At 39.8% G+C, this 23,501-nt stretch overlaps 1 pseudogene; it reads right to left on the reverse strand.

The window, feature by feature from the left end:
* Window positions 1-9,960: 9,960 nt before the first annotated feature.
* On the reverse strand, window positions 9,961-11,850 carry LOC121441041 (annotated as a pseudogene).
* Between the last annotated feature and the right edge of the window lie 11,651 nt (window positions 11,851-23,501).

The following is a 23,501-nucleotide window of genomic DNA, read 5'->3' on the forward strand; positions in this document are numbered from 1 at the left end:
CAGAATGCTCCCAGACAGTTTTAAAAATAGATATTTTTGTTTTTTGTTTTTTCAATACAGGGTGTGTGTGTGTGTGTGTGTAACAGTCCTGGCTCTCCTGGAAATTGTTTTGTAAACCATGATGGCCTTGAACTCATGGAGATCTGCCTGCCTTTGCCTTCCAAGTGCTGGGATTAAAGATGTATGCCACTATCTTCTGGCTAAAAAGAAAATACATTTTTAATTAAAATATAATTATATTGTTTTCCCTTTCCTTTTCCTCCCTCCATCCCTCCCATGCCCCTCCTTCTTAATGCAATAGCCTCTTTTTCTTTGATAATTATTGTTATATATGTATATATACATATGTATATATACATGCACACATGTGTGTATATGGATGCACAAATACAAGAACACAACTTGCAAAGTCCATTTTGGTTGTCTGTATTTGTATGGTTTCATGTCTGATCACTTCGTATTGGATAACCAATAAAAGGACTCATTCTTAGGAGAGGCTAATTTTTCCTCTCCAAGCAGTCATTAGTTGCCTAAAGTTTTTTGTCTAGAACTGGGATCCCATGAAATTTTCCCCTTCCATGTTAACATGTCTGTGGATATTGTCATGTTTCCTGTCTTGTTTATGAAGCCATTTCTAAGAGAGAATGTTTCACAGCAGACTTCCTGTTGGAAAGATTATGAGATGCAAAGTAGCTCTTCCCCAGAAGCTAAGAGCACTTTGCAACCCTGGCAGCTATAGGCATCATATCTACTTACTTTCCCCACTTAATTAGAAAGTGCCTTTTTTCCTCTATTCATTATCCTGAAAGACATACGGCTGTCTTAGGTCACAAGTTCATCCCAGCTGAGTCCTACCACTGTGACCAAAGGTAGAGCCAATATGGTCAGATGCTACCTCTGGTCTATCATTATGGCCAAGGAGGTAAGAATTGTAAGAAGATGACAATTCACTCCAAACTTATGGTCAGAGAAGCATGTCATAAGAGAAAGTAGTTTTATATTCAGCAGAAAATAGGAATGCTGTACAAAAGTAATAAGTAGTTAATCCTATAGTCACTTTGAAAGCATAAATATACACTTTGAGACATACTGATGAACACTTACGCAGTCATTTCATATGAAAAGTCAGAAATAGCAATTTTCACTTCACTGACTTATGAGAAAATATTTCCACATGATGTTTTGTAGATAATTGAATTTGTCTATTTAAGTGCTGTGATGGATAACATTCATTCTCAGTCTGATTAGATTTGGACTCACTTAGGAGACACACTTCTGAGAATGTTTGTGAGGGAAGACTTGCCCTGAATGTGAGTGATATGATCTCATGGGCTGAATAGGAAAGAGAAAGAGGGAAGGAGGAGCAGAGCACTGGGATGCTCCTCTCTCTGTTTCCTGGTCTGCTTAGACACACATTCTCACCACATGGGCTCCACCATGTCTTCACTGCCTCAGTGTACTGGACCCACAAGCCAGGAGTCAGAATAATCCCTTCATATGCTCCTTTGCAGATATTTTATCACAGCAATTAGAAAAGTAACTAACATACGTGTCAAAGCATGCTCTCAGTAGACCATTTTCTCTGTTGTCTCTCCAAAAATAGAGCTGGAAGCACTTTTTTTTTCTGTTCTGCTATAAGATTTACCCTGAATAAAGCTAATGATTTTGCTGGTCCCTCCTTGTCTGTGCTTTTGGTTTTCACATTTCTTCCACTTACATTTCATCATTGTTGAAAATATAACACAAGCTCATAGATTAACTGGTGAGTTTTCAACTGCATGTGACTCTGAGAACCATGCCCTGCAACTTGGAAAACTTTAGAGGGAGCTGAAAAGGAAGTCTCAATTGAAAAATTTCCAGATGGGCACAGGCATGTGCACAGGCATGACTGTAGGTGTTGTTTTGATAGTTAATTGAGCACCTGACTAGGCAGCTGATCTTGAGATGTACCAGGAAGCTAGGTATGAACAAGTCTGTGAGTGATCCAGAAAGTTGAATTCTTCCGTGGTTTCTCCTTCAAGTTCCTGTATTTGTTCCTGTCCTAACTTTCTTCAATGATGTACTGTGACCTGGAAGTATACGCTAAATAAATTCTTTCCTCACGAACTTAAGGAGACAGAACATACTATAAGGTAATTTTGTGCCACCCTGCTCCATTCCTGTCAAAACAGGAACCATTTCTTTTTTCTGTGTAGCCACATTGTATGCACTATCTTACATATCAGATTGACTATCATGGCACTGCAGTGTTTGCTTGCACTGAAATAGCTCTTCTTTTCCTAAATAATGGCCCCAGTACACAAAAGAAGAGGATCTAGAATATAAAACATCCGAAGCAGGCTAGAGAGATAGCTCAGTGGTTAACAGCACTTGCTGCTCTTGCAAAGAAACCATGTTCTGTTTCTAGGGCCCACGTGATGGTATACAGCTCTACTTCCAAGGAATCTTGATACCCTCTCCTGTCCTCTGAAGGCATTAGGTACACACATGTGGTGCACATATGTATATATATACAAAATATTCATACACATAATTTTTTAAATCTTAAAAATAAAAAACACAAGAGAAGACAGGATCAATTCTTGTATTGTGTGTCAATGCTGCAGAGAAAATAGAATGTACCTGGCCTAGTATTGCCATGCTTACTGGTATTCTGTAATTGTCTTAAAGTGTATCCCCACAGATTGGGGAGTGGGTTGAGGAATCACTGACTTGCCTAATTAAATATTCTCTGGGACTATTTAGGTCTGTAAAGCTATTTACCATTATGAAAAGAGAACCATAAGCCTGTACATCTCTTAATTTCCAATTATATGCCTGCTTTTTGGACTTATACTTTGTTTAGCTCTATCTCTGTTGCTGTGATAAAACACTGTAATAGAAAGAAACTTAGGGGAAGGAAGGTTATATACTTAATTATTAAAGGAAATAAGGAAAGGAGCTTGAACCAGAAACCATGGAAGAATACTACTTTGTGGTTCACTAGCAGGATCATACTTAGTTAGCCTTCTTCTGTAACCCAGGGCCAACTACTTATGGATGAAACCACCCACAGTGGACTGGGCCCTCCTATATCAACTCAAAAATAATTTCTCACAGGCATGTTCACAAGCCAATATGAGCTGGAAATACTTTAATTGAGAGTCCTTTCTGAGTGACTATAGGGTGTATCAAGTAGTTAGATAAAGCTAAGACACATTTTCAAACACTTTTTCTACTGCTGTCACTCTGTTGATTTCTAAAAACCATTCCAAATAAATATCTCCTCTCTTTGCTTATTTGCTAATTTAATCTCCCATGGACTGGGAAATAACATGACTAAAAATGTTATAATGCTGAGAAAATTATTTGCAAATTCAAAAACTCGAATTTAGTGCTGTGAAAAAAGTCTCTTAGTAAAAACTGAGGAAGTTGTCTATGAATAAATTAGGAGAGATTTTTAACATTTATTTAGGTATTTCTAGTACTGTTAAAATTTGGATGTTGGACAGTTCCCAAGCCCACATGCTAAAAATCTTAGTCCCCAGGGTGGCACTATTGGGAGGTAACAGAACCATTCAGATGTAGTGTCTAGTGAGGAGGTACTTAAGTCACTAGAGGTGTACTCTTGAGAGGATTGTGGGACCCCCAACCTCTTCCTCTCTTTTGTATCCATTAGCCATATCAGCTCTATCTTGAAATCTTCAAAACAATGAACTAAAATAAAACTTTTCACTTTATAGATTAATTTTCCTAGATTTTTTTTGTTACAGTACCAGCAAACTAAGTCAACATTTTCTTTTCGATGTTTACCTGGTTTTGTTCAGATATATTTTATATGCTTAAATTACCTAAAATATAATTTTGTAATAGCAGATATACTGCTTTACTTATGCTCATCACATTGCCCTTTTGCAAGATTCTAAGCATACATTTGTTTGTAAGTTCTCACCCTGATGTAGGATTCCCCTCTGTATGCTGTGAATACCATTGATTAATAAAGAAACTACTCGGGGCCTATTGTAGTGCAGAATAGGCCAAGACAAGAATTTCAAGCAGATAGAAGAGGAGAGAGTGTAGAGTCAGAGAGAAGCTGTGTGGCCACCACAAGAAACAGACACCCAATATCAGAGGGAACCTTATTGGTATGTCACAACCATGTAGCGATACACAGATTAATAGAAATGGATCAATTTAAGATATAAGAGCTATCCAATAAGAAGCATGAGACAATAGGCCAAAAAGTGTTGTAATAATACAGATTCTGTGTGATTATTTCAGGTCTTGGAGGCTGGAAAATGAAGGAGCAGCCTCCATCTACAAAATGATGCCCAATGTTCCACAATGTATATCCACATAAAGCCTAAAAAAGTTTTTTTTGTTTTTGTTTTTTTTTAAAGACCCACAAAAACAGGAGCCAAATGCAGCTTCTTGGCAGCTGCATTTTTGTTTTGGAAGAGTTCTGCTTGCTGGCAGTGAGCAGAGGCTTGGCTCCTCCAAGAGAAGGCTTACTGACTCAACATAAAAAAATGGCAGCTTCCTAGTTCGTGCTGTCAGCATGAACTCTGGATCTTTCAGGGTGCTGAGCACTTGAATGGGGTTTGTAATCAGCATTGTATAAACTGCTTAATGGCACAAGATAGACCTACTGCATACCTGGAATTGGGGAGTAAAGATAATAAAATAAATATTAAATATTAAACTTGTAGAAAAAGTAATAAAGTAAGAAAAATAAGCCTCATAAAGATGGAATATACACAGAGAGTCTGGATTTTGTATATTATTATGTTTTCTTTGAATTTTTTGACTACAGAGTAACATTTGATTCTGGGAACTACTAAGTTAAACCAACATATATTTTAAAGATATGTTGACTTCAACAATTGAGTCTAAGAATATGTCGCTTTGGAAAAGAGGTTCTACTTTTGTTTCCACAGAAGATGAGAACCTGTGGATTTCTTCCAAACTAATGTGGTTTGATGGACCAAGAACCCTTGAAAGATCTCCATGAACTCCAAAAGTACTTTGCCTAACAAAAAGCAGGAAGCAGTTTGGAGAGAACAATGCCCAAATTTCCTTAATGTTTACATTTAAAGGGGGAAATGATATAGAGATGAATACTTTGCATTGTAATGGATCTTGGTATATTGATACAAATTTAAGGTCAATTTTATTGTATGTATATTTCTGCTCTTGATTAAGGTATTGTGTTTGTGCAGCTCATTTCAAAATGTAATGCATAATTAAGATATATAGGTTAATAGATAATCCTCTATAATAGTCAAGCTTGTAGTCATGTTAGTTAGATTTCTAGATATATAGAGATATATTTCAGTTAAATAGGTATTTTTCAAACCCTTCAAAGACTAACAGAATACGGCATTTAAAATATTTTAAGAACTTAGGATTATTCATGACAGAGACTCATCTGCTCCTGGCAGCACCAATCTACCTCAAGAGACTGATGGGCATCAAAGAGGTTCTTTACAGTTTGTTAGCCATTTGGGCAAGAAACTGCTTTTGTTTGAACTGCTTGACTGTACTTACAGGACCCATAGAAAAATGACTGCTGGAGTTGCTTACAGAAGGTGAGACAGTCCTTCAGGATTCCTGCTTCAGGAAAGAGTCTCAAAAACTGAAACTCAAACCAAACCAAACCAAACAGACAAGCAGACATTTGCAGTACACAGAAGAAAGCAACTGATCTTTAAATTTCCTACTTCGTGAAAAAGTCTGCTAGATACTATGGGCCTGTAGGCTGAAGATGGATGCTGCAATGATATAGAGCTTTGGGTGACTGTCCAGGTAGTGAGATGTCTCTGTCAATTCTAGAGTTTTGGAAGTTGCTTACAATGCACTTCTTATTTACTTAGATAATATTGTATCCTTCTGAAGTCTTTGATGGAGTTGAAAAATAGATAGTTGTAACTATAATTTTCTTTAGTTATAATAAAAGATAGATTAGATATAAAACTTTAGACTCACAAAGATAAATGATAAAGCATTTTCCTTAATTTCCCAAATATAAATGGACATAATTTTGTAACTATGATTCTTGCTTGTTAACTGTTTTGTTGTATGTAATCTTGACATGTTAAAGTTAAAACCTTCCTTTTTATTTCGACAGAAAATGGGAAGTGATGCTTCTGTATGCTGTAAATACCACTGGTTAATAAAGAAGTTGTTTTGGGTCTATTGAAGCACAGAATGGGGCAAGGCAGGAATTCCAAGCAGATAGAAAAGGTGAGATCAGGCAGAGTCAGAAAGAAGCCATGTAGCCACTGCAGTAGACAGACACCGGATGCCAGATGGAAACTTACCAGTAGGTCACAACCATGTGGCGATACACAGATTAAAAGAAACGGGTTAACTTAACATATAAGAGCTAGCCAATAAGAAACATGAGCTAATAGGCCAACAGTGTTGTAATAATATAGTTTCTGTGTGATTATTTTGGGTCTAAGTGGCCAGGAAATGAATGAGCAGTCTCTGCCTACATCACCCAGCTAACTCTTTTAGGCCATTTTCAATAAATCAAAGAGACCTAGACTCCTACCAGATGTGATTGCTAATGCCTACAATCTTACTAGAGAGGCTAATGCAGGAATATTATGAGTTTTAGGCCCAACAGTGTTATATAACTAGACATTGTCTCAAAAACTGAAACTCAAACTCAAACCAAACCAAACAGACAAGCAGAAAAGGCCTTCTGGATCTCCTTTTTAATCAACAAATACATGTGTTGGGTAGGATATAGAAGAAAAACTCCCTGGTCTAGCAGATTCGTCAAATGGAAAGAGAATATGAACTCATAATCCTGGTAGTTGGTGTTAGTTTGGTTCGAATTAACAACGTACCCTATAATCTTGAGATATGAATACTTGGTCTCCAGGTGGTGGCACTGTTTGGGGAGTTGGTATTTACTTGATAGAGGAACCATCACTGGGGAAGGGCTTTAAGAGCTTAAGGCATTACCTTCCTTGCAGCTTGCCCTCTCTACTTTATGTTTACTGTTCAAGATATGAGCTCTCACTCCTGCCACTATGTCTACTATCTGCTGCCATACTCTACCATCATGGACTATTCTCCCTCTAAGACTATAAGCCAAAATAAACTCTTAAGTTGTCATTCATCATTTTTTTAACACAGCGACAGAAAAATAATTAATACAGCTACAAAGTCTCACAAAGCTTGGGCAGACAGCAAGAGCTCCTTGAGCAAGTCTTTCCACCTCTATGTGGCCTCTCTACCATGGCAGCCTTCAGGCAGTCACACTTCTTTCATGAAATTTGCAGGACCCCAAGGCCTGCAAAAGGAGAAAGAACCTGGGAGAAGTTGCATCGCCTTTTACAATCCAGTGTTAAGAGTTACTCAGTGTCACTTCCACATTCTGTTCTTTAGAAGCAAGTCATCAAGGGCCAGAAAATAGACTCCATTTCAGTATATGCACTAGTCAAGAATTTCTGTGAATGTTTTAGATTTATCTGTTAATTATGTGTGTGTGCATGTGGGTATGTGCATTTGAGTGCCAGTGCCTACAGAGATCGGAGTGGTCAGATATCCACAGAGTTGGAAAAACAGGTAATTAGCTGTAAGCTGCCAAACATGGGTCCTCTGTAAGAGTAATAAGTACTCTTAACTGCTGGGCTATCTTTCCAGTCCTTCTGTGAATGTTTTAAAATACAATAGTTGGTAACAGTCTGCCTGAGGAGTGGGCAACATATACTTCTATATCAAGCTTCTTAATGTGGCTGTTCTAGACCTAACCAGCTACTAACCATTCCTGACATCACCCTAAATATCTTGTGTTTCATTAGTATCCTGGTTTGCTTCTCTGTTGCTATGAGAAAATACTGACCAAAAACAGCTTGGGGGAAGAAAAGGCTTATTTGATTTCTAGCTTATAGCCTATTAATGAGGAAAGTGAAGTCAAGAATTCAAGGCAGGAAGTGAGGCAGAGACTAATGTAGAAACTGCTTACTGGCTTGCTCCTCATGACCTAACCAGCTTATTTTCTTAAACAATCCAGGACTGTTACCCAGGAATGGCACTGCTCACAGTGGGCCAGGCCTGCCCACATTAATCAGTAACCAAGAAAATGTCCCCCATAGGCTTGTTCACAGGTCAATATGACAATGGCAGTTCCTCAGCCAAGGTTTCCTCTTCCCAGGTGATTCTAGTCTGTGTCAAGTTGACAAAAATGAACCAGCCTACAAAAATTAGTATGGTGATTGAGTGCTTGTTTCTGGACGACTATAAAATAGGAGAAGAGAAGAGGCAATGGGGTTTAATGAGTTCCTCGCCTTTCCTAAAAGCCCATCAATGAGGTTGCCTCACAGCAAGTTTGGCTTTCATCAGAGCAAGCTCTCTAGAGTGAAGGCCTAGGCAGAAGTTGCCATGGAAATAACTTACAATAACTCAACCTGAGCAAAGAAGGGACAAGAACTCAAGTTCACCAGAAGTGTCTTCAATTTACCAAGTAATAGTCTCATATTTATTTATATTAATGATGTAGAGGTTACTAAAGACAAAACATGACCAATGCTTTAAAATTGCCACTTTGATCTTTTGAAACTGTATCTATATGTATTCTCTCCTTTTTCTGCTATTATAAGAGAACTGTTGATTACTTCTCTACTGGACAGCAATAAGCAGCACCTCCCCCATGCCCTCTGTATCAGCTCCTGCCTTCAAGGTTCCTGTCATGTTTGAGTTCTTGTCCTGACTTTCTTCAGTAATGGAACATGATGTTATATAGACGTACAAACCAAACAAATCCTTTTTCTCCTCAACTTTCTTTTGGTAATGGTGTTTTGTCACAGCAATAGAAACCCTAAAACAAGAGCTGAATCTAGGAATGCATATTATACAGATTCTTCATCCTAAAACAAATGTAAAAAGATGAATATCACACTCCTAAATACAAAGGATGTCTCTCCTCATTAAAAAAGACTTAGAAAAATTAAAGCAAGTAATCTGTTTACATATAATATGAAGAAATATTTACATATTCAACATTTATCCATTTTGATGATCATGTGACTCACATATTTGCATCACTATCATCAACAGAGAATAGACTTTAATATTTCATAACAATTTTATGACCATCTCATTTGGAAATTGCCTAAATAGTATGAGAATCATTGTTTTAATAACCTAGATTTATGGAAGACATTTCTAGCATCAAATGAAGATCTGCCTCATCACACTTCACTTGTAAATGACTTTTCATGCTACCAAGTCAATTATTCTAGTTCTGAGACACTGAACTCAAGAAATCATTTCAGAGTCAGGAATGCTTCATACATAAAATGTGAAATGAATGAATGAATTATCTTCAAAATCTATTCCTCCTCCTAACTCCTCCCACACACACCCTAATCTCCCAACTTCACATCCTTTCATTTGCTTTTTAAAAATAACCCACCAAGTCAAATTTGTGCTGCCTATTTACTCTTGCTAAATGGGTACTGTTGTGGGAGCTGCGGGCCTGCTTTTCGTCCCGCCCGGCTCCCACCATCGGCTAGCTTATACCACGAAATAACAACACACAAATTGTATTCTTTTAAACACTGCTTGGCCCATTATATCTAGCCTCTTCTCAGCTAACTCTCGCACCTGGACTAGCCCATTTCTAATAATGTGTGTAGCACCCCAAGGTGCGCTTACCAGGAAGATTCTAGCCTACGTCCATCCTGGGTCAGAGCTGAATCGCATCTGCCTCAGAGAGCAGAGCTATCGTGCCTGCCCCGGAGAGGGGAGCATGGCGTCTCTGAGCTCACTTCCTCTTCCTCCCAGCATTCTGTTCTGTTTACTCCACCCACCTATGTTCTAACCAATAAAATGGGCCAAGGCAGTCTCTTTATTTTTAACCAATGACCTTCCTCCATCATGGCACAGTATTAAACTGATCATATATATATGGTTTATGTACATGTACTGCACAGGCCTCTTGCAACCACCCCTGCTCCTGCCTTGTCAATGATACCGGTTCCTCTTCTTGTCACTTTCAGATATGAAGTCTCGGGACCTGATGCCATTCTGAAGGTTGATGAGTGAGTCCTTCATCTGGTCCAGGACCATCACTGAGGATTTAATGATCTCCCTCCACTTTCTGGAGCTCAGTATCATGGTAATTTTGTTGGGATTCTAATAGCTGGGCCCATTTTGTCTGTAACTGGGGTAACTTTTCCTGGAGCCTGAGACCCTACCAGGCAGGGATGGTCTGTGAGGTGTATTGCAGCATCCACAGCTTGCAAAAGAGCATCATGTTAAGGATGACCAGCAGCACCAGAACACAGCTGATAACCAGCAGCAACTGGGACACACTTTGCAGGTGAAAACCATTAGGAGTGTCCTCAGTGATATGCCGTGTTTGCATGGAACCTGCCACATGCTTGATCCTGTGGCCCACATCTTCAGTAGGTGTAGTAACGGGGCTCATCACTTCTTCCAGGTACCCGCAGGTGGGCATAGGGGCCCTTCCTCCTCCGTACTGCTAAAGACTTATTATTGTCCTTCTCCTTGGGTGACTGTACATCTCAGCCAGGTAGGTACTCTCTGTTTTGGTTATCTCAGACTCTAAATGGCAGAAGTAGTCCCCCAATCCATTTCAGAAGTTCTTCTCAATGAAAGTTTTTACAAAGCCCCAGGGTTGTTTTCGATAGTGGAGCTCTGTGGAAACCCTGAGTCTACTCTTGTTCCGAGCCACGTAGGTGAGGGTGTAGTGGCTGATGGTGTATGGGACCCATCACCCTCCATCACATCTTCCTCCAGCAGCGAGCAATCAAACAAGACAGGGGTTTCACTGTTTCACATAGAGGTCAGTGTGCTGTTGGTGATGGACTTCTTGGGTAGCTGTGGGCTGGTGTCAGGCTTGGTGTCTATGCTGCTTTTGGAGGAGCTGCCATTCACTTCATTCTCTTCTACAGCAGTCTCTTCACAGTAGCCCACCTTGTTGAAGTCATCATCTGGAGGCACATTTTCCTCACTGTCACTGGTGAGACCCAGCTCATTTGGTAGACAAAGTGCCAGAGCTCCTTGGAGCATAGGAAGATGCTCTCTTTTCATGGAGAGCATTCTGTCAGAGCTGCAGCATCACCATGTATGTCTTTTCCGTGCCCCAGATGAAGTAAGACAGTGCTTTTCTGAATCAGTACAGACTTGGATGGCATTGAGAATGAAGCGAGCTGTTTTCTCTTTAGTCATGGCGCAGATATCTTTCAAACAGACTCTCAGCAAAGTTTCCCATCAGAAGATGTTGCTGTAGAAGCAGATCCACTTTTATGAGAGGTAGAGTCGTCAGCCCTGAAAAAGAATGTCTCTTTGGAGTGCACATGAGTAATCAACAATGAGGCGCTCCATGTCTGGAAGTTGATTAAAGAGCTTTCTGAAGTCTTCATTTCACTGTTCGTAAGTGGGGCTTAACACACTGTACCAACTCTGACTTTTCTTGGAATTTTTGCCACCTCTTCAAACAGATTGTGAAGAGCAACTGCGTTGCACACCCTGCTCTGGGGTGGATGGGGACTTGTCCGAGGAGTGGTCTGAACCCTTCTCCACCATGGTGCTCCGTCTTGATTCTGTGGTGTTGGCGAGCAGGACCACTTCCGGAGGATGGGATAACAGGCTGGCGTGCTGCAGTTAGAGTTATTGCCAGTGCTTCCTTAGATAAAGTCCAACTTCACAGCCAGGAGTTCAAGTAGGCACATAAACACATGGAGCAACACACATAAAGCATCAGGAGTCAAGGCTAACAAGGCTGGTTGCAGATAGATGTGACACTTCTCATTGAAGACTGGTCATGTGCACTCAAGGACTCAAGAACATGCTAGAATCATCATGGTGGCTGCTCTGCTGGCTGCTTTACTGGTTGCCGAGGGAAGACACGGGATGTGAACCTTAAAATGTCTCCTGCTTTCTCAACCCTGGGGAGGTAGTCCAGACCTGAGCTATAAAAAGAAACAAGGTTACAAAATTAAGTGAAAGTAGAATGTTCCAAAGCATCTCTGAAGCTCTAAACTAACACTTTTTTGTTCTTGTTTTTTGAGACAGAGTTTCTATATGTAACAGCCCTAGCTGTCATGAAGCTAGCTCTTGCAGACCAGGCTGACCTCTAACTCACAGAGATCCGCCTGCCTCTGCCTCCCAAGTGCTGGGATTAAAGATGTTTGCCACCACAGCCTGGTTTTAAACTGACTCGTAATAACTCATTATACCTGCAGATTAGTGTATACCTCAAATCTCATCAGAGAAGCTTCTTTTTGTAGTAAATTATGATTAACACAGAACCCACAATTGGTCAAGATATAGTGAACATGAAACTGAAAAATTTCCACTTTTTCACAAAGCTTGTGCTCTGGCTTGTTCCTGCTCCTCTCCCTCTTCATCCTCTTTCTTTCATTTTCTTCTCCTCTCTATGTGTTGCTTTCATTGGTTGAATAAAGAAAACTGCCTTCGACTTTTGATAGGACAGCAGCTTAGATAGGTGGAGTAGACAGAACAGAATGCTTGGAGAAAAGAGGCAGAGGCAGAGAGCCGCCCGCCATGAAGCTGCCAGGGCAGACATGCTGAATCTTTCCCAGTAAGCCATGAGCTCATGGTGACATACAGATTATTAGAAATGGGTTGAATCAAGATGTGAGAGTTAGCCAATAAGAGGCTAGAACTAAAGGGTCAGGCAGTGTTTAAATGAATACAATTTGTGTGCGGTTATTTCTGGGGTTAAGCTAGCAGGGTGGCAATACAACATTCTTTTCTTTCTCGCCTCCCAACATCTTCTTCCCTGGTAGATGTACAAGATTTAGATTGATGAAAGATTCAAAGTTACTTAGATCCCAACTATGACAGCAGTGCTATGTGAGATCATAATCTAAAAAGAGGCAGAAAGAGTAGGATGGAATTAATGGAATAACCAAAGCAGATTTTCAATAATTAAAAAAGCATTAAGATGTCTTCTTAACTGCACACCTACAGCTTTAAAATTAGTTTTATATCACAGACATTTAACTAAGGTGCTAATTATCTTTTAAAATGACTTATTTTAGTTCATTTTAGGTTCACATCAAAAATACAAGGAATGCAGAGTTCCCACAGTTTCCTTTTCCTCCACCCAGCCATCACTATCTCCCACCAGAGTGCTACATCTGTTACAACTAGTAAACCTACTAAACACATCAGTATTAACCCGAGTTCATGGTTTATATTAGAGTTCGGTCTTGGTACATTCTGTGTTATCATGCAAGTTTATAATGATATGAATTATTCATTAGAGTCTTGTCATCATAATCCTAGTATCTTTAACATCCTCTGTGTGCTGCTTTTTCATCATTCCCCCACTGGAACCCCTAACAACCACTCATTATTTCACTGTCTCCATTTGCATATGTCCTCATAGTCTCACCTTTCCTGGAATTTCATAAAGTAAAATCTTTTCATTTAATTTGAGTTGTTTATTTTTGCTTTCATTTTTTGAGAGAGGAATTTCAACATAGAACTGTACTAATCTGCAGAATCAGAGATACAAATTTAGAAAGAAGTTTGATTCCATGTCCATTTCACAAAATAGTAGTAGTAGACTCACTTCCAGGTCCTATGATGTTCCCAAACATGGGTTCTTGGCCAGATTAACAGAACCAAGTATGTGTTTCCTCCCATGAAGTGGGCCTTAAATCCAATCAGAAAGTGGTTGGTTACCCCCATAATGTTTTAGGGTAGTTTGATACTACTTCAGTTAGCAAAACAATAGCAATAGATCCACACCTGTGGCCTAGAGGTTCCCAAACATAAGCCAAGGCTGGCCTGGAATTTACTGTTTATAGCCCACTCTGACCTCAAACTCATGATCCTCCTGCTTCAGTCTCCCAAGAGCTGGGATTTCAAGTCTGCAACACCATGTCTGATACCAATATGTACTTTCGTTATACTGTCATCTTTTACTTAGCAACATGCAGTAGGAGTTTTCCATGTATCTTTTTGTCTTGATAGCTCATTTCCTTTTGGTGCTAAATTATATTCTAATATATGGCTGCAGAATCCTTTATTTATCCATTCACCTACTGAAGGACATCTTGGTTGCTTCTAAGTTTTAGAAGTTATTAATAAACCTGCTAAACTAAGCATTTACCTGTGCAGGCTTTCATATAAGTTTCTCAATTCCTTTGTTAAAAACCATGGAATTAAATTGCTAAATCATATGGCGAAAAAATACATTCATTCTGTTAGAAATTTCTAACCTATCTTTGAAAGTGGCCATACCTTTTCACATTCTAAACAGCAATGAGTGCAAGTTCCCCTTGTTTTGTTTTCTTGCCAGCACTAGGCACTATCAGTTTTCTGGATCTAGAGAATGTGATAAAAATGTACTAGTATCTCATATTTTTCATTTTCAATTGCCTGATGACAAGTCATGTGGAGTATCTTTTTCTATATATTTATTTGCTAGTCTTAATTCCTTAAAACAATCTTTTCAATAATAGGTTCTTACCCTAAAGTTTTGATAGGCAACAAAGAGCACTGAAAATAGCCTGTATTGTTTTTTGTTTCCTGGGGGAAGTCTCCAGAACACCTCTGCCCAACAACTTGAAAGATGATATCCCATACCTGGGGTTGTTATTTGGGAACTTATGGCTTCTTAAAAGAGCATTAACTTCTGTTTGGATAACTCAAGTAACTCTGTGTGTGTGTGTGTGTGACTTATTAAATAATAGGATTTCATATGGCTTTTAAAGACAACCTTGAAATTGGTTGTGCTTCTCCTCAACTTCTCTGCCCTTTCTGTCCATCTTTTTCCCATATCAATCTCCCACTTTGGTCACAGGACATGGAATAATCAAACTGGTACTGACCAGGAAGTTTCCTCCCTGCTAGTTAGCTTTTATAGTACTGGAAGATTCCAAGTAGGCTGCTTAAGGAATGAAACAGTCTTACCCAACTGCAAACTGTGTGGACTATAGCAATGACTGGCATGAAAAAATATGCCCATGAGTACAATAGTGGCACAAACAATAGGGTAGTAACCAGCCACTTTCTTTTTGGATTTAAAACCCACTCCACAGGACGAAATACATGCCTGGTACTATAAATCTGGGTCAGAACTCATGGTGGCCTGCTTTTCCCAAACTTAGTAGAGCCCTTTGATTTCTGGGAGCTACTCTCTCTTTCTTGGGTGAACACTTCAGTCAAAACAGGTTGCTTTTTTTGGAATGGATGGAATTAGGTTGCCATTGGTCTTTCTTTTGGCTCTTCAGCCTTGAGACCTTCTCTCAAAGTCACAGATACATGCTGAAATGGAAAAACAATCCTTCCAGATTCCTAGTTTCTTATTTTTTCTGTGAATTAATTCTTCCCAGAAGATCTAAATAATTTTTTTTTTTGCTTTTTGCTTTGTTTTGTTTTTGAGACAGGGTTTCTCTGTAGCTTTGGAGCCTGTCCTGGAACAAGCTCTTGTAGACCAGGCTGGCCTCAAACTCACAGAGATCCACCTGCCTCTGCCTCCTGAGTGCTGGGATTAAAGGCGTGTGCCACCACTGCCTGGCTTCTGGGTTTTGTTTGTTTGTATTTTGCTTTTCTAAATACAATTTAATGACTCCAACTTTCAGATGTCAAAGAAACAAAGGATTCTTTCACTCATTAGAGTAAATACTAAGAAATATACAGTTGAATTGGTTGGTTTTGATACATCCAAGTTTTTTTTCTAGGTTCATCTCTCTTGTTGTGATAAAATACTCTGACCAAAAGTAATTTAGAGGAAAAGAACATTTATTTGGCTTACACTTCCAGGTCACAGTCTATTACTGAGAGAAGTCAGAGCTTGAAATCAAAGCAGAAATCTGAGGGCAGACCTGCTTATTATTCCATACGGCACTATCTCTAAGAAACCCCCTCACAGCCAGGGAAGTACAACAAAATCCATAGAGGAATGCTGTTGCATCCTCACTCACAGACCATGCTTAGACAGCCTTCTAAGAGAGCCCAGGGAATAGTGCTGTCTACAGTGGACTGAGCCTCCCTACATCAATTAAAAACCAACACAATCTCCCAAAGTCATATCCAAAGGCCAAAGTTATCTTCTTAATATTCTCAATCCCTCAATCCTTTGTCAGGTGATGTTAGGCTGTATCAAACTGACAGTTGAAACTAACTAGGCCATTGGTCAATAAAAGAAGAAACAATTTCCTCCCAGAGGATTCTACCACTGACTGAATTACTCAAAATCAGCTATCAAGTCATAATGAAACCAGGGTTAATATTTTTGTGACATAAGTTGTAAATCCTCTAAGTCCCACGTGTTGAAGGTTTGCTCCCCAAGTGCTATTGGGAAGTGGTTAAACCTTTAGGATGTGGGGCCTAGTTAGAGGCAGTTCTTTGGGGGCATTCTCTTGAGGGATATGTTGGAATGGCTTCCTCTCATTCTCTTATATCCCTCCCTCCCACCTTCTTTCTCTCTCTTCTGGTCACCATGGAGATGAGAAACTTTCTCCTACCACACACTCCTGCCATGAACTGAAACCATGAGCCAAACCAAACATTTCCTCCTTTTAAGCTAGTTTATTTTAGATATTTTAACACAGTAACGGAAAGTTAATTAAAACAAACTCTCCGGTCCAAGAGGGGAAAGAAAAAACATGAAACAAACAAACAAATAAAAAAAAAACACCAGAAACTAAAGAAGTTTCCAAAGCAATGTAGCAGAAGCTTAGACCAGGAAAAGTGGTAATAAGCTTTTGATCAAGAAAATAAGAAGAAGTACATAAACAGCAGAGGAACAACGTATGTAAGGAAATCCTAATGCTTTCATAACTATCTTTATGGGAACACTAAATTTAGCACCTGGGCCTACAGAGAACCATGGCCCTGTCTTAACACTTCTGAGGCCTTGCTCTTCCTCTGTCGCATGGACACAAAGTCCTCACAAACAGTGCTTCGGCACTTTCATTTAGACTGTTCCTATTGTCCCCATGGTTACAAGGGCCTCTCTGTCCAAGTTTTTCAGAAGGAAAGCACAGCTCATGCACAGACAGTTTTAGAAGGAATTTATCAGAGTTGGAGTGAGGTGTACTGAAGTTCTTGAGGATGGGAGCACAGTGGCATATGCAGAGTAGATTTGAAAGGAATCTCGTGGAGCAGGTACCATAGGCACAGGGCAAGAGAACTCTGTTTCCCCTCCCAAATCATGATTGACCACATCTCCTTTTAAAGTATTTTCCTATATATGTTTATATGATTATATATGTATATGATTATGTATGTATATATACATATATATATATATATATATCATCCTTTTTGGACCATTTGGGAGATAATTGCAGACATAAGTTTCTTTACTCCTAAGCATTTCAGTGTGTATTTTTGAAAAACAAAGATGTTGTCCTAACTATGTGGTGTAATAACCATTGTTCCATTGGTTGACATTCCAAAAACACTATTATTCAATCTACAGACTTATTTAGAGTCAGACAATTCTCCTACTTATGTGTATTACAGAGAAAAAAATTCTGGTCTGGGATCAAATCCACGACTACATGCAGCATTCAATTGTCCCATTACTTTAGGCACTTTTAACCTTGAATGCTTCCCTTCTCTCAGCATTTTGACGTGCTGAAGAGTAAAGGTCCATTATTTTGTAGACTCTCTCTCCATTTGGTTGGTCTGATGCTCCCTCTGATATTGATTGAGGTAGTCCACTTTTGGCAGGAGTGCTACAAATGTGATCAGCAACATTCTTCCCTGTGCAGGGTACCAGGAGGTTCACGGTATCAGTTTATCCCATAACGGTCTATCAGTTAGTTAAAGGGGCATATACCTCCTTGTGGTGAATCTCAGATAGATAGGGTCCACACTCTTAACTGCTATGCTGTTGAAATACATTAAGGAATATCAGACCAACCAAATAGAGAGGTTGTCTACAAAATGATGGGCTTTTACTCTTCAGCATGTCAAACTCGTGAAAGAGGAAGGATTGGGTAGGTGATGGATAAGTGAATACTGAGCTGGCTACAGAAGGCACCAAGAGTCATGAAGAGATTCTCACAAGAACCTTGCAGTATTATTGGAAAGACATATATCCATCAAGAATACATCTTTTGGTTTTCAAGAATATTTCTATTTAGAGGAATGTAGGAACAGAAGCCACATTTGAGGTCTAAAGGGAGGAGGGTTTGGGAAGTTGTCTTTGTTAGGAAATTAGGACTATAGGTTTGACCTGAGTATTTCAGAGCTGGAACAAGCCATAGTAAGGAGATAGGAAGGGTGAGATATAGTCTGGGCCCTTATTTAGGCTGTCAAAAACAAAGCATTTTCTTATACAAGAGAATTCTGGGGAGCTGCTGGCAGGATGGACAGGGCAGCCAAAAGGAAGCCAGAAGTAGGAACTCAGGACCTCTGGGGAATCAGAAGGCATAGTCAGATTCATAGGTGAGCAACTCCAGAGTAACTCAAAAGAATGTACCTAATTAAGCCCTAGTTTCCAAGCTCTGGTTTTGTTAAATATCAATAGCCTTATCAAGCACGCTCTGAAGAAAGTGTTCCTAGGACTTCGAGATCCACTGATAATGGTGTTTGGCAAGACCAGCCAGTCCCTGTGGGAAAATCATTTGACTTAAGGTAGAAGAGAAAGAAGAGAATGATTGATAGTGGCTCAGGTGCTCTGTTCAGAAATTATTTACAGGGTCTTCACATGGGGATTTTATTATGTGTGTGCATATCATGATGATGAAGAAGTAGTTTGGAGTTCTAGTTTTCATTTCACGGGCTACTTCTAAATTCAAATTAGAATCTTTTCAAAACACCATTTTCACCGCTTCTGTTGTTAGACTAAGAACTGGCACTTCTCTGAAGAACCCTTTACCTCTAATCGGATTGAGAATTAAAGTGATCTCATTAAATGGAAAGCTCATTACAGTCTGCTCTAATCTGCAGCACAGTCGGGCTCAGTGCTTACCTTGAGTGGTTGCACACACTTCCACCTACTTGCTGTATGTCTCTGTACTTAATTATGTTTCAATGAATATAATTCTATATCCTGCCATACTTAAGTGATATTCAAGTTGAATATAACTGTGTGTCCACAATTCCCTGAGTGTGAATGTTTGCATGGCAGACAATAAAACTCAGTACTGCTCTGGAGGCTGAAATATGCAAAAACATAGCAAAAAGAAATAACTTGGCCTTTTAATAGAATTTTAAGGTAATTAAATTTGTTGCCAATTTTTAAAACACATTTTAAGAGTGATTTTTGCAGATTCAACAATAAAGTCTTTGTAAGGAAACCGTCATTCTCTAGAGGCTGTTGTTACCAACTAACCACTTCACCAAGGACTTTTCTCTGGTAGGGAATTGGTTACAAACAAAACTAAAATGAGGTATATGCTTTTGTTTTATTTATTTATTATTTACTTTGGGTCCGAATATTGCCTTGGAAGCAATTCCCCAGAGACTTTGATAGATTAAAGTAAAAAAGCTCAGAATCAGCAGCCAGGCAGAAGGTATAAAGGCATTTGTCATGGTCTGTCCATCTGCATAGACATCCTTATTTTCCAAAAAAAAAAAAAAAAAATGGTTGCTATTAGTGCTTAAACTGCTCTGATATATTGTCTTAGGAAGGCGTATACCACTTTATTTCTGTCAGTATATGTCTCAGCAGAGACCTTTTCTGAAGAATTCTTGGCATTCTTCCACATTTACTAGTTGTTATAAAACATATAGGTTTTGTTTGGTATTTAAATCAAATACCCGGTTAATAATAACTTGAACTGAGAAATAATCATTTGTAATAAATTTCTTTCTATCCTCATGCCATGGGACAATGATCTGAAAGCACTTGAGGAATGACAACCCTCCTCATTTATTTACAGTCTCTGGCTTTATTATTTGTATTACTATTTGGCAGTTCTGGAACTCCAGTCCAGGGACATGAAGCCACTCCAGACAAGTGTTCTGTCACTAAGCTATACTCCCAGCTCCCGGTATCATTTAAAAATCAGTGTATGAGCTAGCATCCTCAAGAACTAGCAAAGTGAGAGTAGAGGAAACTGCTTCTCAAACTGAATCACCACACACAAATTCTGGCCCAGTAGGGAACAGGCAAAGCACCCCCTCTCTCTCCACTGCCTGCACTCACCTCTCACCTCTGCACACCTGCCTGTAGCCTACTCAAATGGCAGGAAGGCAGGTATCAGAAGAAAGGAGCTCTCATTCTTTGTGTCAGTGGATGGTGGTTAGTACAAACTCATGACCTATCTAAGAGCAGAATTCGTGTAGGTGGAGCGTTCCAACATGAATGTGGCATCTAAATGACATTCTCTGCTGCCAACTCTCTAAGCCCCACAGATGACAGGAGCCAGGGGTTGGGAGGGAGTGTTGCCTAACAATGTCTTCTGGACACTGTGAGACTATCACACTAATAAACTCACAGAAGCTATGGAAGCCTGCAAAAGGTCAAGCCAGCCAATATTCCAGCATGACTGTGGAAAGGATTCATGAGGCCCACCCCTAGAAGAGAAGCTATTGGTAATTGCCAGCTGCGGGGAAAGGGAGAGTCAGTTCTCTATAGGGTGAGGCCCTACTAGGTTGACCATGTTCTAGTGGGTGCCTCTCACACTGTGCACATTTAGGTAGTACTAATTTTGGACTCAGTGAGTTGTTTAGTTTTTTAAAAAGGACATGGAATGTGAATGTGGAACTGTCTGAGAAGAGTTAGGGAGGGAAAGTAAGAAATGGATACAATCAAAATATATTACAAGACATGTATGAAATTCTCAAAGAATGAATTCTTAAAATTTTAAAAATAGAAAAACAGTAAAGCACATAACCATTTTGGTCATCTTTAATAGAGAGTAAACAGAACAGGTTTTATAAACCATCAGGCTATATAAACCTCAGGTTAATGTTGGCCTCCTGCTGTAACCTATTCAAAATTCATTGTCCAGAACGAGCGCCCTGCCATTACCACGGTTGGAAAGCAGCAATGCTAGTAAAATAGCAATTGCTGAAAAACTTATTTGCAGAGTTGTACTTGAATGAAAAAAGAGATAAAAAAGAAAGGCCATGACTGCTGCTAGGCTTGGTGGAAGAGAAGGTTTATCGTAGATTAAAGGAAGAGCATAGCTGGAGGCAGAGACATCTGGTGGGTCCAGAATGAATGATTGGGGCCAGGCTGAGCTGGGCCATGTGAGGAAGTCAGGGAGGGGCCTGCTAACTAAGAGGGTTAGCCTGGATCAAAAACTACCCAAAAGACTGGCATAGCCAAAATGGCTGAGTTATCTAGGGACCAGAGGAGTTGGGCCGAGGGAAGGCCAGCACAATACCTGGGCTGGAGAGTTCAGGGTAGGTAGTGGAGTATGCTAGCCAGAAGTGCCCTGTAACAGGGTAGTGAGGAATGCTGGAACAACCTGGCAGCCAGTGTCCACTTTGATATATTAATGGGACCTCAGTCAGCCATTTGTCCCTGGTTGGAGACCTAACAGTGGTACCATGGTTTAAATGTTAAATGTTCCCCATAGGTTCTAGGCTCGTGTATTTGAACACTTAGTCCCCAGCAGGTAGCACCAGTTTGGAAGGTTATAAAATAGTTAGGAGGTGGATCCTCTCTGGAGGAAGTAGTGCACTCAGAAGTAGTCTTGAGGTTTTGCACCCTGGCCTTACTTCCTGTCAACTCTCTGCTTCATGACTGGGGACAGTGACTAGCTACCTCATACTCCTGCCACTAAGCCTTCTCCACAAGAATGGGCTAAATCCTCTTGAGAGAGGACCTATGAGCAAAAGCAAACACATCCTCCCTAAGCTGTTCTTTATCAGGGTTTTGGCCACAGCAGTAACTTATACAACTGACCTTTCAACGTCATCACATCACATCAGCTGAGTCAAGCCATCAGATAGACTGATTACTAAAGTCTTAACTAAAATGGAAGGAGATAAAAAAACAAAATGGAGGCAAAGAGATTGCCTTATGGCTCAATTTGTTTTGGGTGTTTGGTTTAATTTTTAAGCTTTGTGCTGAATATGAAGCTATTATCTGTCCTTCTTGGGAACATTTGGCATGAAAACAACTGGGCTGGCAAAATGGCTCAGCTGGTAAAGGTGCTTGCTGCTAAGCTTCATCATCTGATGTTAATCTCTGGATGCTGATGATAGGCTCCAACTCCTGGAAGCTGTCATCTGACCTCCACATGCATGCTATAGCATATACACAGAGATGGGCATATATGCACATGTGCACACACAACACACACACATGAATAAATAAATATTTTTTTAAAGTTTAGCTCAATTCTGATTCTCTAGCATGTCAATAAATACTATATTTAAAAAGAAAGATGATGAAAGCATATAGTAACAACATGAATTTAATCAACCAAATGCCATGCTCTGGTGGATGGCTTTCACATGCATAGTTCTCTTCCCAACAAGCCACTTCACTGACGCAATAATCCAAATCAGACCAAATCAAACCAGATTAAAAAAAGCCCATCTTTAATGGATACCAGTGCTCCTGGGTGGCCTTTCAGTCAGAGGGGGGTAAAGAGAAGCAGAAAGACCATCTGTTCATTCTCTGGGGAGCTTTAAATACCCTGTGGGAGTGATCTTGACCCTCCCTGGGGAGGGGTCACCATTTGGCGGGCTTTTTCAAAGGTGGAGTCTGGACTGCAGCAACTCCCAGGGGATGGGAGCTGAAATGGAAAATTCTACCCAAACATTTTAGAAAGGATGCCTGTGGTGAAGCCTCCAACAAAACACCAATCTAATAGCTCTAGTTCTTTTTTCTTGGAAAATTTTTTAACTGATTTACTGATTGTCAAAGTAATTGGATCTATGGGATTATTTCACACAAGATGTACTTCATTGCTTCGGGTTTTTTTGTCTAAAAAACAGAAATCATTGCTAGGAGATGATGGTACACACTTTTAATCCCAGCACTCAGGGACTCAGGGAGGCAGAGATCTGTGAGTTCAAGGCCAGCCTGGTCTACAGAATGAGTTCCAGGACAGGCTCCAAAGCTACAAAGAAATTTTGTCATGAAAATCAAAACAAAACAAAAAAATAGCAAAAAATCACAGATTGATATAAATGTCAAAGACAAGGCGTACTGCTTCCAGCATGATAGGGTAAAGAACTCTGAGGACCCTTCCTATAGAAACTGGAATAACTGACTTTGCAAAGTCACCATTCAAAGTCACTGCCAAATCCCAAGGGCACACAAACAAATAAGCAAACATGCATTCCAAAATATCTTCTAAAACTGGGAAAGGACAGAGGAAGTCTGTGTTATTTAAACCAAGATCTGCTCTCATCTCTCACCCCTGTTCAGACTCCTATTGACAAATCCATGGAGCCCCACTCTCCACAGCAAGTAGACAGGACTTAGCTTCCTGGGAGGGGCAAGATGTTAATGTGTTTTATTCTGTTTCTAACTACCTGCTACTGAAGAAGAGACCCAGCTAAGCACAGCCAAAAGGCAGACTCTCTCCTATCAGCTGCCTCCCTTTGTGGTACTGAGGTTCTGCCTTTGGGTGCAACAA

Source organism: Microtus oregoni, unplaced genomic scaffold (genome assembly GCF_018167655.1).
Source record: "Microtus oregoni isolate MIOR12 unplaced genomic scaffold, Mior012 000073F_000, whole genome shotgun sequence".
Lineage (NCBI taxonomy): Eukaryota > Metazoa > Chordata > Mammalia > Rodentia > Cricetidae > Microtus > Microtus oregoni.